The sequence below is a fragment of the Pezoporus occidentalis genome, unplaced genomic scaffold (assembly GCF_034315485.1).
Source record: "Pezoporus occidentalis ecotype Australia unplaced genomic scaffold, CSIRO_AGI_Poc_V1 ctg11, whole genome shotgun sequence".
NCBI classification, from domain to species: domain Eukaryota; kingdom Metazoa; phylum Chordata; class Aves; order Psittaciformes; family Psittacidae; genus Pezoporus; species Pezoporus occidentalis.
Genome location: NW_026912886.1, coordinates 12,185,066 through 12,199,221, shown reverse-complemented (window position 1 = coordinate 12,199,221; position 14,156 = coordinate 12,185,066). Strand labels below are relative to the sequence as shown.

Sequence of the window (14,156 nt, the reverse complement as noted above, 5' to 3'; positions counted from 1 at the left end):
CATTTCCTTTGCAAGAAAAGAGTTAGAACGTGCCCCACCATTGCGGGGAGTGAAGAAATGAGACTACAGTTGGGAAATGAAGATGGAGGCATGCCAGACTGAGGATTGGGCCAGAGGTCAGTGTGGGGATGCCTCGTTGTCTACAGAACAGTAGAATTCCCATTACTGTGAGCATTTTAAATCAAACTGTATAAGGTACTACAGCAAGCAAGGCTAGAGAAAAAAACTCTTAGGGCAGAGAACTGACCCAGTTCATGCCTTCCCTTTGAAAGGCCCATAACTAGGTCTTTCTTTTAGCTTATTATCCTTAATTCTACTATTTTACACCATCACACCCATATTCTCTCACTCATTTCTCAGAGTACAATTAAACTCTACTAAAACCTGCACTTTAACAACAAAAAAGAAAAGCAACATTATCTGTGCTGCCTTCACTTGCTCTTCCTGCTCCAGCAGGTAGAAAAGCACCACACTCAAACTGACAGCCAAGGTGTTCAGGGCTTCTTTGAACTACATCTTTAATTTCAGCTGCATCTGGGTTCAAAGAAGCATCAGATTCCCATCTGCATTTTATATCTCAGGCTCAAACAAGAGCTCTGGGTTAGCGTGAGTAGATCCTTGCTCTTTTTCAGGTATTCTTCAGGGCATCAAAGTTTCATTTGAACCATTTCCTTAGAGTCAAAAAATATATTGCTCATGGATCTCCAGGGAAAATGACACAAATGAAAGTTATTAAGTGCACAGCCTCAATATTTGTCCATGCCTTCCCAAAGAGACACAAGACAAGGCTACTTGCTTCCTGGACAATAACTGGTCAATCATTTTAAAGCCTGAGGGGGGGCAAAAGCACTAGTGGTGGTATTAAACTAAAGAACCTTTAACGGCACCGTGTGTTCATGGAAGCAACATAATGAAAAGGGAATATTTATAGCCAGTATCAGTTTATGCAGTGAGCACATCTACCTCAAGAAACTCAGATTCTGAGGTTTATTACACCACAGAAAAAAAGATCATACCTACACTTATAAAACCTGAGGACCTTTATCAGATAGTGCTTGTGCATGGCATGTCAGTGTCACATCCTAAACTGCCAGATATAACTGCTTCTCCAGCTGTACATAGGCAGAAATCCTCCACTGCATCATTCCAGTCAGGCAATAAACATGATCTTAGTATAACTCATCAAGTCTAACAGCTTTAAGCACACTCGCCATCCCTTCATATGGCTCCTCAGAAACAGAGCTTGCTTGCAACCCCCTGCAGAATTAAACTGTAGCCAGCAGGCTTTTGGCTCACTGACTCACCACCTTGCCCAGCTAAGACATGGCTAGAAAGCAAGCCATCAGCATCACCACACAAGAGCGTGCCCAGGTTCAGGGGGCTCCACAGGCTGGCCAAAGTCTGAAATGCCAGGTGATCTGGAGACATTTGCTTAGGGTTTTTATTGTCAGGCGCCACAGTGATGACAAAGGTTAAACTAAAAGCACAGCTTTGAAAGCACAAGAATGGGGAGCTGATTGGAAATTTTATACATTTGAGCACGTATCACACCCGTAGTTGGTAGATGGCAAGTTGTCACCAAGATACAGAAGCATGCAGAGGATTATTTCCAACCAGCTTATTTTTGCAACCAGGAGAAGAGGACAAGCTTGACAATTAACAGCAATCATGTTCAGAACAGATACAGCAAATTAACTCTGCTTATTTATTTGTTTTTCCTCCTTGCCACGCAGTGCATCTTAAGGTCTGCGGATACAAGCAGAGCACAAAGTGGATGCCGAAGGGAAAACCACAAGGTCTAATTTCCAATGCAGTCAGGAGAACTGCAGGATAAAATATTATTGCAAGCCAGCTACAGCAGGAAAATGGTATGAGCCATAGCAATGCTGCTGATAAGGCATTTACTTTGAAATGATGAGAACAGGGAAGCCTGCTTTTTTCTTAGTGGATGTTTTGGTTCTCAACCTTTCATATGATATTCAAATGCCCCTCCTCCCCCCTTTTTTCCCCCTCTCCTTTTTGGTATTATTACTTCTTACCCAGATTGAGTCAGTTATTCTGGCTGATCTGTAGCTATGTGTTGAGTTTCATAGGAAAACTCTTCCTTTAATCTGGCAGTAGGATGAAGGGAGCTGTTACAGGGGAACAGGACAGAGGAGGAGCTGGAATTTGCTCTTTATCACTGGGGCTCATAGAAGAGCTTCAGAAGCTTTAAAGCCAGACATCGCCACAGCTGTGAAACAGGATAGATGCAAGCTTTGTTTCACCGAGCTCAAAGCCTGATCAGCCCATGCTAATCAGTTCAACAGCACAGCTTTCCAGCTCTCAAAGCTTACCTGTCCCAAATGCCCCACTACCCAGCATCAGAGCCCCAAACGTTTAAGGCTTTCAGATGGACACTTCAGAGTCCATTAACACTGCACACTCCTAACGCCCATAGGAGGGAGCAAATGCTTAAAACAAGAAAAGAAAAATCATTGGAAGGCAGTTCAGAGAACAACTTGTAGGTTATCAAACAAGGAACTGTTCTTTGACTTCATTTTCAGCTAACAGACTTTGAGACCCCCGGTCATTTCCCCTGCATGGACTTTGGACCACTGCAAGTAAAATCTCTTTACAATAGCCTGCAAGCATAAGGAAAACGCTATTCCTTGTTACCACCAACGTCCATTCCGAGCACGTAGCACTTTTCAGTACTGTCTTTGGGGAAAAGAATATGCACAATGAATCTTCTTGTGGCCTTTAGTGCAAACTTCCCACAACAAGAAGGATGCCTAATCTCTCTTGGCCAGCACGCACACTCAGCCAGCATAGGAACTGGCTCTAGAAGCTGCCCCTTAAGCTTGCATCATTTATCCATATAGGCTCCTGCCTGACATGCAGTGGCTCAGGAAAGGGAAGTGGAGACAGTTTACCTGAAGAAAATAATAGCATATGGCTGGGTATTTTGGCAGCAGAAAAACAAAATCTACACGGTGAAATTATCCTAATGATAATGATTGAAGATCAGAGAGATCATTATTCTAACCCAGGGGAAGGGTACCCTTGAGAGCAGTTTGGGTGGGGTAACTGGAAGAGCATAAAGAGAGAATGCCTAAACCTATGCTTAATGAGTGCATTAAGAGATTTCAACCCATTAACACCTCATATCCCCGTTTTGCTCATGTTCTGCCTCTCCTAAAGAGCCTGAATTCCACCTTGAACCATAAGAAAGGAGGGGGAGTATCACTGAAGGACACATCTAGGTAAAAATGTCTTTCCCTTCCTTACTCCTTTTTATATTTGTATAGAAAACCAAAGGCTACTTTTCTTATTTACTCAGGGAGTGAAGGCAGTAATAATCTTTCCCACAGCAAGCAGTATCAAGTAGAGCATCTCACACTACCATCTCACAAAAGCTGCATCAAACTCGGGAGGTATTAATGCTTTTCCTTTTCTAATTTACATTTTACAACACTTCACAACATGAATCCAGAACGCCTTGTCTTACGCTTTGTACTCAAAAGGTTAAATCGTTTCCTTCATGAAGATGTTTGGGGTGTGGAAAAATAAATGTGTGCGATAAATCAGCTCTTGCTTTGCTGGTTAATGCACACAACCTTGCTTGTTGCCTCATTCAAATTCCATCCCCACAAAAGCTTTGGAGAGCAGAGGCAAACTTAAAATAAAAATGACAGCAGAGAGAGAGCGGAAGGAGAGAGGAAAGGAAGGAAAGATGAGTTTTCAGATGAGATCTGAAAACAGATGGGGAGTGACTGAGGCACAGAGATTCATTGTTCTTGCAGAAATAGCTCTGAACAGATTATTAAAAGCAGCACATCTTATACTGTCACATTGAGCCACAGGAGTCTTCCCTAGAAAATCTAGCAGCTTTCTTCCCTATTCTCAGCGCACAGCTTTCTGCAATCAGCTCCACGAGTAACCACATCCGTTCCCTTAAGATCATCTCTTCTCTTTAGTCTCTGCCTTCTTCTGGATGCGGCTGTGAGGGTGCACTCAACCTGCCCCACACCTGTCTTTACTGACAGTGCAAGCAGAAGCAGTCCCAAGGCTTCTCTACTTTATTCCAGGACAGGGGCTGGCAACTGAACAAGGTAAGCACACAGTGACGCTTTCCCCAGTGCTCATCTGCACTGTTAGATTACAAGAAAATGCAAAACAACTTTTAATTCTCTGCATAATTAAGCACAATAGATGTGACTCCCAAAGCATACTAACACTCAACTCCGATCTGTTTGACAAAGCCTGACAGCCTTTGATTAGAGCACTGAATCTTGCCTCAGCTGCATGAAGGTTGACACACGCACATATTGCGCATACACAAGCTGTCCATCTTTGCCAAGACCAAACCCAGTTTCTCCTTAGCTGGAAGTAGAGATTTGGTGGCTTGCAGAAAAAAAAAAATCAGAGCTTCTTAGTTAGGTTTAAGGGAACTATGTGGGTAAGACTTGACAAATGTAGTCACCAGCAAGACTACATAGACACTTCAGAGAAAGGCATTCATCCTGCTTCATTAATTCATCCCTAAGATATAAGCTTTGCTCAGACTCTGCATCAACTGCTCCATCAACCTGATTCTGTCAGCCGGGACCTTGACATTCCTAAAAAAGAATTAATTATGGTCCGGGCAAGGAATTTGCTCTTGTTATGCCTTCTAAGATCCTGAGAGGGGAACATGAGCTGTGCTTACAAGTTGCTGAACTTATCACTCCCTATGCCCTGTGCTGTGCTTAGCCACTGGAGCACAGGTATAAGTTGCAGTTAGTGGAACAAGACCATGTATGAGCATGACAATTTATTAATGGGGGATTTTTAAAGTGACTTTTGCTTGCTGTAGATCTATAGGTTATTTCAGCCTTTCCCAAAGGAGGGCTACCTTTCTGAACAGATTTAAAGCTTTCCAGATAAGATTTTCTTTGAACACAAAGGAGCAGAACAAGGGAGACATTCCCCTCCTTTCTGCACTGATTATGATATATGGCAGGTGCTAAAAAGCAATTTCTAAGAGTATCAAGCACCTTTTCGTTTGGGTCCTCACTTGAAGACAGCTGCATCACCTGCCCACTGGCAACTGATTTGCCAGGTTCCAATTCAAGCAGCAGATTGCCAGTTACCCAGGCATTCCACACACCTTGCATAGTCCTTTCTATCAAAAACACAAAGTCCTTTTTCGATGTTCCAGAATACACTTAAGAGGTAACTGGCAAGTCTCAACAGTCTCAGGGCATCTTTGCTTGCCACATCTAAACATTGCCTTAGGTATTTACTTAGTATCATTTCATAACAATTTCAGGAATGCTCCAAGAGCTTGAGTTCTATGAGGGATTTTATCTTTACAATTGGATAGCAAGTTCCATCAAAATATCTACAGCTTAAGGTTTGCCATCATGGTTGGTGCCCTACAAGAGCCCTGGCACATAGCTATGCACTACTAACTCAGAGAAACAAAGGCACAGTATCTGAAAGACCACCTTTGGTTATTGCTCCCTAAAATAAAGGGCTTAGATCCTGTCACGGCATTTGGATATGGAAAGAGTGGCCTATGGGATCACAAAGGAATTGCCTCAGAGGCAGAAATACCATCCATATTTCTAGCTTTCTGTCCAAGGCACTGACCTCTCCCTTCCCTGGGTGTGTGACAAAAGGGAGAAACAGAGCCACTGACATGTCCAGACTAACCCCTTGATATCCAAGGCTAGGCTAAGACTCTTTCAAGAACTATAGACACCTCAGGAGATAATAAATTGAGAAAGAAATTTCAGCACTAGAACATCAGTTAGCTTTATTTCTTCCTACAGGTGCATTAGTCTGGGCCAGAATCTACCTGGGCAACCTGCTGCTCACCAACCATCTTTGTGACTGACAGCATCATATATAGTGCCCGTGAAGAGCAAGTTGTAATGAATGATTTCTTTTGCTTGAAAATACATCCTAGCAGTGCTATTGGTTGTTCATTGTATCATTCAGCTGGAGATGCACTCCTGTGTCTTGTAACCACCCCTGCCTCATGCCATCCACAGCTTTCATAGCATTACTGCTGCCTGACCCTGATCAAATCTCATCTTGCCTTTTCCCAGAGCACATAACACAGACCCCTGCCAACTTTCAAAGCATTAGCCTCTACTTGAATAACATTTCTCACCCGAGAAGCCAAGACTTGACATAAGACCTCTAGTAGCATGACGTCTGTGGACCAACACGGTCCTTCGCACATCATCAGCAGAGCCCAGCAGTTGCCGCTTTAGTTGTGTCTGAGGACCCTTCATAACTGACATGCCATTAGGGGACCTCTCTGCCACTGTTGCCACCCAAAAGATCCAGATTTGTACATTTATGTATTTTTTTCTCCAGCATAACATTTTAAATGACCCCATAAATTCTTTAAATGCACAGATAGGGTGCAAGATAAGCCATCACTTTGTCATAATTTTACTTATTTTTGGAGAACAACAGTCTATATCTTCCAACATAATTAACAGAAGAATGCCTGTATCTCATGGTGGCCAAACAAAAAAGCCACCAGGGTGAAAAAAAGTCATTAAAGTAATCCTCAGCTTTGCTGTGGGCAAAGCCTTTCATACAGTTTACTGTAGACACCACTATTCCTAGGATCCTATTTTATGTCACTAACCACTCCAAACACATGCATGGACAGCACATGTTGAACAAAATAGTCCATATGGCATCCCTTATACTCAAATAGAGAGGTCTTTGCAAACGCATGCTCCAAGGAGACAAGCTAGCTGCTGGGCAGGTCCATTGCTGACCTCTCATGGTGGGATCCAGATTTACATTGGCAAGGACAGCCTCCAGGACAAGGTGGAAGAGCCCTCCACCCCTACATTTGTCAACAAAGCAGCCAATGAGCAGCTCCTGAGCTGTTTATTTCAGGTCACCTAATCATCAGTGACAATTTCAGGGTGGAAAAACCAATTTGGAGAAAACCTTTGCTTTAATCCAACTGTCTCATGTTTGCAGAGACCAGTTGGAACAAAGTCTTGGATCACAGGGATAGAAAGAGTTCGCAACTTGGTAGCAAAACCATCCTTGAAAGCGGACTTGAGCATCCCACATTACTCTCAGACCTCACCTGAGACCATAGTGAATACATTCCCAATACACAAAGTGTCAAATTAGAGATGGGTAATCTTAGTGTCCAGTCTTCTGTCTGCTCAGCTACATCAGCAACAACAGTATTGCAGGTACTGAAACCTCCTGTCCCAGCCACTGCAATTGGCTCAGGAACTTCAACCCAGACATGAACACTCAAACTGGGACCCACCATGTCCATAATTAGATGTAGCCATAATCACTGCTCCCTCACTGCAGAGCAACACAGCAGAAAGCTTTAAACAGGAAACGCGTTGCAGGAGGTAGACGCTGAAGAAGGGGTGAAGCATTTCAGAGCAACTGCTCCCTCCCCACCCTGCTCCTCCCCTCTCCCCAAAAAGTCATAGGAGCTAAAATAACATTTCTTTCAGCAAATGTCAGAAGAAGGAACTTCCATGACTCATCAGCTGTTGTTTTAGCCTGCAAGGGACTATAAATTACACTAATTAGAACATGGTATTTTTCTTGCAGTTATACAAAACACTGTCTCTTCCTGTGACATCTAAGAGCAGAGCCATCAAGCAGAAGCGTGCTCTGTACATGTTTTAACTAGAATCCACAGTTCACTCACAGGAAAATCTTCCTAGCAGCAAATTGGTGAGAGAACTGGCAGAGCGCACCAAGAAAGCTGTGTTGAATTACAAGAGGAGGGAGAGTAAATTAGTGGCCAATCAAACCTGTCCAACCAGAAACAGAGCCATTCCTTGCTGTCAGGGACTACAGCACCAGTCTTACTTTCACCCTGAGCAGAAAGAAGGTAATTTATGGGGTCTTCAGTCACTCACCCCATCAGTCCATGCAGATAAGAAGTTTAGCATTCATGACCCTGTGCTTTCTGGGAGCAGCTTATTTGCATTTAGACACATACACATATGCAGAGTCTTAGGCAAGCCAAACTGAAAAGCCTGGCTATAAGCTGTCACTTCAGTTTTCAAGCCTGAATTAGCCCAGCAAAGCAAAAGCAGAGATTTATTCAGAGGCTAACATCCTAAATCTGGCAATTACAACAGGCTCCTGCAGTGCCATTGCTCTGACTCACCTTCCAGCAAGATGCCTTCTAGAACAGATACAAAGAGAGGTTTTTCTGCCTTGCTCCTAGAGTGTGGCAGTGTATTATGGAGCCCTAGTCTATACATCCTACAAGGAGGGCATGTATGTGAACAATGTGCCCATAGAATAACTGTACTGAGAAGGAGGGAGTTGGCCTAAATCAGAGCTGCTTCTTCCAGTGCCTTATTCATCACAGCAGAGTTTGAGGGCTTTGGCTGATTTCCCCTTTCCAAGAAGGGAGGAAATAGCCTGATCCATGAAGGCTGGTGAGACTCAGCTGGCTGCTGATGGCACAGCTGAGAGCTATGGGGCAGACTGGAGGTGGATCTGAAGCAAGGCGAGAGATCACTAACCTTGGCCAAGTTATCAGCTAGACCTAGTCCCATATTCTTCTTAGAAAGCCGTGGTTTTCTCCTGAAGAGACAAAGACCTTCCTCAAAACAGGACTCCCTGGTGTTTCACAGGATCTTAAAGAGTTTATTAAGTTCAACACTAGTTATTTTATTGGGTTTCTTTCCACAAAAGTCTCATGTGCCAGTGTCTGCAGCAGTAGAACACCTGCATTCTGCATTGCCACCAGGTTTCTCAGCAACATGAAGACTTGAAAAAAAAATGAAGCTTTTAGTAGAAGAGCACAGTCTTGGTTGCAAAACCAACACACATCTCCCGGGAAGGACTCTGCCTCCCTCCAGAAACTCCCCGACACAAACACTACAGCAACTCTGTCCGCTTGTGCTTTGCACAGGCTGCAATCCCGGGGGATGGAGGGGACCAGCAAGGGACAGAGCCCTCCGGTTAATGCTGCCCTAAGAAATAAAAGCCTTTGGCACCAGCAAAGCCCAAAGGAGCATTTCCCCAGCTGTTCGGAGCAGGGGCCTGCAGGGGTCCTTCTTACTGCTCCTTGCAAGGCACCACCACGGCAGCCAAGAGCGGCTGTAGGAGAGAACCAGAGCAGCTGCAGCAGCCTCCCCTCCAGCCCAGCGTGGGGCACAGGGATGGACCCAGCTGCCTGGGTCTCACAGGCGCTGGCTCCCTGCCCCACCGCCCGCAGGGATGGAGCAAGCTTCTCACCTGCAGCCACCTCCACAGGGAAGGAGAAACAGCCACAGGGTTCTAACTAACCCTTCCTGCTGGAGTTAGCAGCTCCAGGGGCTCGGCTGTATCTGGCGGACATCTGGCCACTTGGATTTCCAGACAATGACTCATACACACATCCTGGGACAGCAGAACCTGCGGCACTGGGAAGGGATATTGCCAAAGGTCCCACTTGCTCTTGATTGTGCAAGCTTTAACTGGCACCTGAGCCTCTTTTAGGCCAGACAAGGAAGGGGCTAGTTCGGGTATTACAGGCACCCCCCCCCCCCTCAAAACCAGACCCTCTGGCAAGGCAGGAATGCACCAGAGCAAGGGGAACCAGACGAGGGTCCTCAGGAAGGTTTGAATGTGCAGCTCCACAGTCCAGGGTATTACCAAGGGAGCAACAACCTTTAAGTTAGAAAATTAATTCCTTAAACAGAGGGGAGGCTTCAGAAAGCTTGATTCTGCTGTTTGCTCAGCCCAGGTGCAGCACAGGCAAATCTCCTCAGCAAAAGAAATCACCAGCACCCTGCTCCAGGTTAACAGAGAGCAGGTTCTTGCCCTTCACACTTTACTAACACAGCACAGTTGTCCATGAGCCATCCAAGTCTGCAGAGCCCTGATCTAGAGTAACACTTCTCAGCCAGAGGATTGTGGAAGACAAATAGGACACTGCTAGGTGCTGGAAATATCATTCCTTTGAGTACAGAGAATGTTGCTATTCTGCTGCTGGCCAAAATATACATCATCCTTCTGAAGCTTGTACAAATGTAAATGGGCCCAGCATTTTCTCACTGGGGTTTTTCAGATCTTAACTTCACAGTAAACAGAATCAAAAAAGGGTGGAAAAAACTTTGGTTTCTATAAGGTACCACCACCTCAAAGAGACAGAGGTATACTGGTCTCGAAGGTCTCTATGCGCTGCCCATGCCACAGCAGGACAGAGTAGCAAGAGGCACAGCCAGGTAAAACTACCTAAAACCCATGGTTTATTTGTCCTCTCTACAGACCTGCTGCTTTTCAGACTTGGAACTTCTCCCACAGATCTTGCCCAAAAAGAACAGAGCCCACAGACCCCTTCCTGCCCCCCAGTCCCACTCTGCTCTGGCAAGGGAGCACAGGTCTCCTCTGTGTGAAGCTTGCTCAGTGAGACAGGCAGCATATGGCAGCCCACAATCAGCCTCATGATCTCATCTTGTCTGACTGCTATTTTTACAGCTTGTTATTAATAAGCATAAACTAGGAATTTGAGGTGCTGTCATGTTGGATATCCACACGCTTACAGCCCAGATGGTGCTTTATCAGGATTACAGATTGCTGGGCAGAGGAGCACACAGAGGGGATCCACACACAGACTCTACTCCTTACTCCCAGCTACAAGCAAGACATAGGCGAGACAAGAGAACAGAGCAATAACTCTGTCCCTTAAGTAACAGGGAGCTATCTATAAAGCAAAATCATAGCACTGGTCCTACCTTGGTGAACTGATGGAGGATGAACCATGATTTGCAGATCCCACCAGCCTCAGCAAAACACAGCTCTGCCCTAGGGCTGGGTGGGTATATGTACTCTCAGAGCTCAAGAGCTGTGTTCCATGCCTTTCATTATTGCCACCTGCAGCTAATACCTTTCCACCACTTTAGCAGAGAGGAGCTAAATTTAGGACACCTTTGGCTAGGCTCACCTGTGACCCTACTCTCATCCTCCTCAGACCTACCCAAAGTCCTCACTACCTCCAACAGGAAACCCGAAAGCAGGCTGTAGCTGGTAATTAGTGCAAGTTTCAGGCTTCACAGGGTGGATGGGAGGGTAACCCAAGGGCAGGTTTGACCCACTGTTTCATGAGCTAAATACACACATAGTGTAAAGAACGTGAAGACATCAGGGACTTATAACACAGATGTTCAACAGTGGCTGCATCCATGCTATGATCCGGGTGCAGCCTAGAAGGGTTGACTCAGTCTAAGAGAGCATCAAGGTCAGATGATGAGTTCAAAGTCCAGTTTCAGCCATCAGGTTCTTCTAGTTTGGATGGACATTGAAGTCCCTGGAGGCATTGCAGCCCTGCCTTCACTGGTTTTCCCATTATGCGTGCTCCTGCAGAGCCTGCCCCAAGAGGGGCCACAACAGGTTCCCTTTGACCAGAGAACAAAACCAGTCTCCTTGCTGAGCTCCTGACCCACCATCATTACAGGGGTCAGCTCTGCTTGCATCATATGTTCAGTGTTTTGACCTACAGATACGGAGAATAAAATCTCTGAATTCAGCAATATTCAGAGAAAGAACAAAAGGGTGAAAAAATGCCACCCAGCACATGTGGGGCAGTGCACAGGTGAACGAGGCATCAACTTCTGGCTCAGGACAGGCATGGAGGGTGCACGTATACTATGGAGGCATTGGGGTGGTTTCCATCCAGGTAAATCCCTTCAGTCATTCAGCCTGCAGCCCAAACCATGGCTGCAGGAATGCCTTCATATGTGCTTCATACAACCTCGTTAAAAATATGGGGACAGTCTCATGAGGAAGGAGGTACAAAACTACCCGCATGACAAGCAGATATAAGTGTCCTAGAGAGCGGGAAACATCCCTCTGACCTAACTGCAAAAGGATGGGGGAAGAAAAAGTGCAGAAATGGGTCAAGGAAAGCAAAGTGTAAGAATAAGGCAACAGGAGGAGGAACAGGAAGAAGGGTTTAAGGTCATATGTAAAGAGGAACAAGGCTGCAGTGGGAATCCATTCACGCAGCCCCAAAATACTGTCCAGCTGCGTGCAGCCTGGGGCTGGAGGCCAAGGCTGAGGGAGGAGATGTGCCTGGAGGGGGAGAGGAGAGATAGAGAGCGCTGCCAACATGTAGTAGAGCTTCATAGACCTCATAAAACAAACCAGGCTATGGCTGTTCACTGGGCTCAGCCCTACATAGTGGTGCCCAGGGTTGTTCTTGCAAAGCAGAGCATCTGACAGAGGGGAGATGGGTGAACCTGGAAGGCAAACGTGCGGCAGAGCAGCCGATAGCTCATATGCGTGCTGAAACCCGGTTAGTGCTCCCTTGTGGGCGGTTCGCAGAGCAATCTCTCCCTCCACCGCCAGCACTGGAAGCGCGGTAGAGGCTGGAAGGAGCTCTTAAACACCTCTCGCTGACCTTTCCACGGGGCCGTGTGTGGCGCTGATTTATTTTGCCCCACCAGGGACGCTGCATTAAAACCCAACAACTTTCTTTTGCATGCAAGAAACTCTGCAAGGCAGGTCTGAGAGAGGACTTGTGTTGGTTTGCTTGGGATTTAATAAGAAAAGGTGTTGGTTTCTTTTTCAATGGGCTCAGGGTTGCCTCTTCAGCACATTTGGCTGATCCTCCCCAATTCCTGCTAACCTGCAGTGGAGCAGAGGGACTCCTGCCTTGCAGGATGGGGCTGCACAACTGCTTACCCCCAGCTTTGGAGGATTATGTCCCCCGCCTCTTCCCTCTGGTAAATCGGGTGCCACTGCATCATCTCCAGCCTAAGCTGAATCCACCTGAAGTGCTGTTTTCAGCCCCAGTCCATCCTCCCTCTGCTCTGAGTTGCGGCAAGGTTTGGGCTGGTTTTATCTGGCAACCATGCATTGTCCATCCCCATCCTGGGAAAATTGAAACAAGAGGGAGATGGGGACCTTGCAAAACTATATCGTGTTCATTCCAGCCAGCTGGTAAACCACCAGGGAAACTGAGGAGGGAGCAGGACACGAGGACCTCTTGGCAAGAAGCTTCTAGGTGAGTTTCGGCTATGGAAGAGCGCAGCTCCCTGCCTGCAGCTGGCTGCCTCCCCAGGAGGCCATCTCCTCCTCTCACCTAGCTGGGAATCACATTGGGGAGGGAGCTTGGGTCTGAAAACAGAAAGGAGTGTCTTAATGCGCCATTGTTCAGTGGGTAATTGCTTCCTTTCTTTCCCTCACTCGCGGTAAAGCCAGGGGCAATTCCTTCTAGCTGGAGGCAGCCTCCTCCAGGCTTCTACTTAAGTCCTTAAGAGAGACTTTCCAAAGAAATAATTACTGCCTTTCTACTTCACAGTCTTAACGAATGTCTTTCGACCTCATTTCAACATTTAGTGGGTTTTATTTAGGTGATGGATTGCTTCTTTTAGTTTAGCTCCTGCAGTCTTTCCTCTTTTCTTCCTTTCTGATTAGTTTTCTCCTTTCAGTCCGCAGGACATACACGTTTTAAGGTCAGTTCAGACCTTACTCTTAGGATTCAGTGTTATGTAAATTTAAAGATAGTTCCACCAGTCATGTTTAACTCTGAAAAACAAGGTGCTTTGAATCAAATGAAATAAGATTTTTAAGTAAGAAACATTGGTTTATCCTCCAATATATTCCTGCTTAATGCAGAATAAAATTCAAATCCTTGCTTTTGAAGGATAAAATTGTCCATCAAATTCTTTACTAAAGCCTATAAATGTGTCATGAAGTGAGGAGGTCTCATCAGTTCAACACAGCAAACATATGATGAGGAAATTTCAAAGACAAATAGATTTAACAAAGCAAATACGGTTTCAGTGGCTGGTCTCACTATAGCAGCACTGACACAACCTTCTTTTTCATGCATGAAAGAACTGCACATTTGTATTCAGGGAGGATTGCAAAAGTGAAGATCAAGGAATATGTAGCCTTTATCTGCCTAGGAAGAGAAATCACAGGCAGTGATGAGCTGCAAGGTAGGACTGGAGCCCATCAACCAAATCCAACCAGAGGAGGGCTGAAGCCTCCTGTACTTCCAAGAAAATCCATGCATTAGCACATCATGTCTGTAGTCAGAGTATATGTTCAATGTCTGCATTTTTCCACGTGTCTTCTCCAGTCCCCAGGAGTCCAAGATTTTCTTCTTCCTGCAAACCGCTGGATGACACTGTCCATTATAGCACCTGCTTGCCTGGTGGGCTGTGAACCTT

General features: G+C 45.7%; 1 long non-coding RNA gene across 2 annotated transcripts in view; it reads right to left on the bottom strand.

Annotated features, from left to right (window-relative positions):
- Positions 1 to 10,961, bottom strand: part of LOC134167160 (uncharacterized) — a 35,744-nt gene extending 24,783 nt beyond the window's left edge. The window contains exons 1-3 of one of the 2 annotated variants that reach the window (XR_009966111.1): positions 10,713 to 10,956; positions 9,232 to 9,390; positions 6,934 to 8,966 (exon numbers count right to left, since the gene is read on the bottom strand). This is a non-coding gene — a long non-coding RNA (uncharacterized LOC134167160). Of the gene's footprint in view, positions 1 to 6,933; positions 8,967 to 9,231; positions 9,391 to 10,712 lie in introns of those variants that run through there. The other variant, XR_009966112.1, reaches the window with a different exon arrangement.
- Positions 10,962 to 14,156: the final 3,195 nt, after the last annotated feature.